The sequence below is a fragment of the Sinocyclocheilus grahami genome, unplaced genomic scaffold, assembly GCF_001515645.1.
Source record: "Sinocyclocheilus grahami isolate Dianchi unplaced genomic scaffold, SAMN03320097.WGS_v1.1 scaffold2061.1, whole genome shotgun sequence".
In the NCBI taxonomy this organism is placed as follows: Eukaryota; Metazoa; Chordata; class Actinopteri; order Cypriniformes; family Cyprinidae; genus Sinocyclocheilus; species Sinocyclocheilus grahami.
The window spans coordinates 119,929-125,248 of record NW_015507240.1 but is presented as its reverse complement, the minus strand read 5'-3'; the positions used below and the strand labels follow the sequence as shown (position 1 = coordinate 125,248).

The 5,320-nt window shown below is 37.4% G+C and overlaps 1 long non-coding RNA gene across 1 annotated transcript; it reads left to right on the top strand.

Annotated features, from left to right (window-relative positions):
• Positions 1-1,147: 1,147 nt before the first annotated feature.
• Positions 1,148-1,919, top strand: LOC107573887 (uncharacterized). The gene is made up of 3 exons (XR_001607586.1): positions 1,148-1,430; positions 1,519-1,569; positions 1,632-1,919. It is a non-coding gene; the product is annotated as an uncharacterized lncRNA (long non-coding RNA).
• The last annotated feature ends 3,401 nt before the right edge of the window (positions 1,920-5,320 follow it).

The following is a 5,320-nucleotide window of genomic DNA, read 5'->3' as shown; positions in this document are numbered from 1 at the left end:
ATACATTTCAAGAAAAACATCAAACTATATAAAAAATATATAAACAATGTAATGTCTGTGTTTCCAGAAAAGAGTAAAAACGGGGTCAAGACGAATATTTAAGTGTTGTTAATTTAAAAAACTAGTTAGAGTTTGTTACAAGTTAGAAAATAAAATGAAAACTAGGCCGCTATCCATCTATCTAAACAAAACAAAAAAAAGAGAAAAGTATCAGATAGTTCGTTAAACAATACGGCAGTTTTTCTGTTACAATTTAAAAACTATTTAGAGTTTGTTACCATCCATTGTAGTTATTTTATGATGTGCACTTGCAAAAGTTTAAAGTAAAGTTAAAAGTTCGGTCAAAGGATGTGCACCCTATTGAACTTTTTAACCTCAAACATCTGGTTAGGTTAAGAAGAAAAACAGGAATGTTAATACCCTAATGTAGATCTGGTGGATGTGATTTCACATAGGTTCCGGATACACTTAGATACCTTAGAACCTAAGACAACCAACAAACTTAAATAGTTTGGTGCAAAGGTGTTTGTTTTAACAAAAGGTCTATGATGTAGCGAAATCTTTTTAACCTCAAACATCTGGTTAGGTTAAGAAGAAAAACAGGAATGTTAATAGCCTAATGTAGGTGGATGTGATTTCACAGAGGTTCCGGATACACTTAGATAGATAGAGAAAAGACCATAACAACAAACTTAAATAGTTTGGTGCAAAGGTGTTTGTTTTAACAAAAGGTCTATGATGTAGCGAAATTGTGTTCCATTTTACTTCATTTTAGTTCAATTTGTTATCTTTATTCACTCCGATTTTGTCATGTTTAAAACGTACGCGCGCACACACACACACACACACACACACAAACAAACAAGCAATTACGAGTTATACCTAATACAAACAAGAGAATATATCTCTTTGATTTTCCAACGTGAGACTTACATCAGACCTACTTCAAACGATCATTTGAGCGTATGGTTTACAAGGTGTGAGAGCGATAAACAGATATCCACACTTTGATTTTTCGGAGGTTAAAAACACCCGTTGCATTCAAACATGTGTAGATAAGGATATATCTAACGCTCTCAAGATGAAAGTCTATGGCTACGGCCCAGGATACCCCCCCTGCTGGTTGTTATCGGATTTTACGCTGAGTTCTAAGGAGCCGCCCCCCCACACTACAAACAGTTAAAAAGCAAAAGTTGTACAACGTTCATTAGGCCTACCCGTAACTCTATCTTCACGGTGTACAATATTAATTATCTCATCAATCGACGGAACAATGGCTGACAATTACGATGGTAAGTGTGTTTTTCATCGGTGTTATTTAAATATATTTAAACGTGAATATTTGTTTTACATCCTGTGTTTATAAACTCTAGGTACTTTTGAGAATCTGGATTTCGACGAAGGCTTGGAACAGATCCTTGAACAACTATGTAAGTATTTTCTCTTTTTCTATTAACTACTCAATGTCTAATAATAGCAATAATGATAATAATAATCGTTATCATTTTACCCCACCAGTTGACGAGGCCCAATTAGTTACCTGTGATGATGACTGCGATGTTAATAACGGTACATATACAGACGTGTTAAAAGTTTCAGTTTCTCATAAAGTGTTTACAAAATTTTGACAGGTGAACATGTTGGTTCTGACAGCCACGTGGTAATATTACCTACAGAGGAGGCATTGCAAGAGGTTGTAGTTAGGTCGGAATCACGTCACGAGACAAACAACGTCACACGAACCACCCCCGAGCGCGTTACGTCTTCAGAGGAAGGATCTCACAAGCTCACCACCAGCACGAGCGATCACACCCCTGCCGCATCCAGCTCCCCAATGCCGCGATTGAGGCCTCAGCATACAGGCGGTCAGGGTGTGAAACGCTTGAGGTTACAGGAGCAGGATACGGATGACTCCCCGACCACCAGCCATTTAAGGACTTCAGAGAATAACGGTATGTAAAACAAAAAATCTCATTATTGCGTTTTATGTTTGATTTTATTAGTTAATTAATAAATGGTTATTGTTATTTTTACAGAACAAGGCTGCTATGAGAGAGACCTAACAGCGTGGTCTGATTCGATGATCCATGCGTGGGATCAGATATCCTTCACCGATACGGAGAGTGAGGAAGAGCAGGCGGAATTACCACATGAAATACCTCAGGAACTGTTCCGTGAGCGTGATTTAAATAGAAGACTTGATTATGATATGCTGTGCCATGTTAATCGGTACTTTGAGAGACTTTTCGACTTGGCTGGACAACCCCTATCTTACAGGGAAGCAGAAGACATTGTTGTTAGCGCACAAAGTGATGTGTTGGCGATTTTAAGAAACATCATAGCGTGTCAACAGCAACATAACGAAGCTTTACATCACGCAGCTGAATTTTGGAGAAATTGTCACGATCAGCTGTATAATGAATTCCACCAGTTTCAGCAGACCATGAGCGGTGTACCGGAAGCGATAAACCAGCAGAACGCCGAGCAAAGGCTTGTGGTAAACGCTTTATCTCTTATGGGTGAACGTTTAAACCTTATTCAGAGAATGTTAACAGATTTGTACAATCGTATGGGGAGATAGGACGTAATATTCTATGTATTGAATTGCTGCTTGTTTTTGTTTCTGTGTTATTGACATCATTTTTTATTAGTATAGGTTATTTCACACATTTATTATTGTTTGTTATTTCTTACATTTATTATTGTTTGCCATCGATTTATTGTTGTTTTATGCTTATTATTGAGGTTTGTTTCTGATACTATTTTACTTGTGGAAGAAAACGGTGGTTTCAAATTTATACTGTACATGTTTTGTTTTTGTTATATCTGGTTATGTCACATTGCAAACGTTGATGGTATTTTCAGGGGGTGCACACGCTTGAGTTTAAGCTTAAAATGTTTGTATTTCTGATTTAAAAATAAAAGTAATAATAATTCAAAATGAGCAGTAAAAGATGTCACGGTGATTTACATGACCACACTTGATTTAAAAATAAAAGTAATAATAATTCAAAATGAGCAGTAAAAGATGTCCCGGTGATTTACATGACCACACTTCAGAAGGCCTAGACATGATTTTCAAAACAATAGTGATCAATTACGCGAGTTGATTAATAACCAATTACAGATGTTACAGCCTGACTCACTTAACATGATGGAAAGATTACACAAACTTGTAGACGAACAACATGAATGGTTGGGCACATCTATAAACAACAATGAACAGGTCGGTGCAGGTCCTTCTAATGACGACCCGTCAGGTTATGACCCAGCAGCACCAGATATGGGTCTCAGCCAGAATTGTATAGATAGCCTAGTAAGAGAGGGTGGTCGTGTGCGTGATTTTACAATTGTCCCAAGACCGAGATTTAACGGTTTAGAAATTCACAGAACTTTACATTTTCGTGAAATCGCCACTGATGATTATGCTGCCTATAATATCTTTTTGCAAGATATTTTGAATGAGATTGTAGCGTTTTCCATATTGATGGCGGTTGAAGATGTTTTTCTGAACATATCTCTGCAAGGAGTAAGTCTCCCCACAGATATTAATGCTGTTCTAACCCCTAAAAATAATCACGACGTTGGTATATTTGTTGATCAAATCGAACGTGCTGTTCAAAGCAATACAGACGTGGGTTTAGATTCTGCTTTAGAGTTATGCGTAACCGTGGCACGAAACAAACAAGGCGGTGTGCGTAGGAAGTTAGCCGACCTGGCTTACAATACGGTTATAAGAAAAAATAGGATGAATTTATTAATCCCTGAAAATATAGCAGACAATATGTGTTTTAGCATATGCATCGCTCATTTTGTCCGACAGAGATTTGGTGAAAATAGCTAAAACATACATACAGATCTGGGTTACGACCCACAAGATAAAATTGTGTTGCATGATACTTTTAAATTTGAAGAATTTCTAGATCTGAAAATAGTAATCTTTCACAGATCGTGTTCAGGTAAATTGGAGGTATATAAAAATACAGAGGAGCTACATCACAAGACGATACATTTATATCTGCACGAAGATCATTACTACATGATAAAAAATTTGAAGGCATTCTTAGGTTACAACTATGTTTGTGAGTACTGCTATAAAGGGTTTAATGATCGTACTTTAAATTATTGCAAATTTACGTGCAACGTGTGCAACGACACTCAGTGCTACACACATCCTAAAAAATCGGTACAATGCACTGATTGTTTGAGATATTGTAGATCTGACTTCTGTTATGATATGCATAAACAACCACAATGTGAAGGGGTGAGATCTCAGTGCGATCTCGTAAAATACTGCGACAAATGTTACAGACAGTACAGAGCAAAATGGTCAGGTGATAAACTATTAGCGCACAAATGTGCACCATCGAGATGTGTGCATTGTGGCGATGTTCTGATAGATGAAGGGGATCACAGTTGCTATATTGAACCTGTCAAACCTGCCGAACATAGCCAAGCCTACATTTATTTTGACTTTGAAACAATGTACGAAAATGGTAAGCATACCGCTAATTACATATGTGCAGTTTCGCAATCTGGTGAAGAATTCACAGCCAAAGGTATCGACTGTGTGGACCTTATGGTCAAACATTTCAGATGTCCAAAATTTGCTGATTTTACATTTATCGCACACAATTCTTCGGGTTTCGATTCTTTTATATTGCTCGAGTATTTCACAAGTCAGGGCTTAACGCCAAAAATTATACTCCAAGGATGTAGACTTGTTTATATGTACGATCAGGCATTTAAACAGAGATACATTGACAGTTATAGCTTCTTGCCTATGAAATTGTCAAAAATGACATCTGCTTTAAACTTAAACACCAGCGAAAAAGGCTACTTTCCCCATAATTTTAACCGTTCGCAGAATGTGAATTATTTAGGACCGTATCCGTGTAAAGAACATTATGGCTACCAGACAATGTCTGACACTGACAGAATGAAATTTGACTCGTGGTACGAGAGTGTAGCGGGGGAGGTGTTTGACTTCAAAAAACAACTCGGGATGTACTGCAAGAACGATGTTGTTTTGTTACGTGAGGCTTGCATGAAATATCGAGTGTACAAACGTGGACCCGTTCGGATGTAACAACACAAAAATGCTTATATCGATCAGTACAAAGTTTACTCAAATCCTTCCATCCAATGGCTCGAATACATTAAAGCTAGCAGAAACGTCGACGTTCAACATGCGTTAAATTACGGCAAAGCCAAATTCGGACCGTATCATGTGGATTGCTGTTATGAAGTTGATAACGGTGATAGAATAGCCTTGGAATTTTTAGGTTGTTTCTGGCATGGACACGATTGTCGTTTTAAT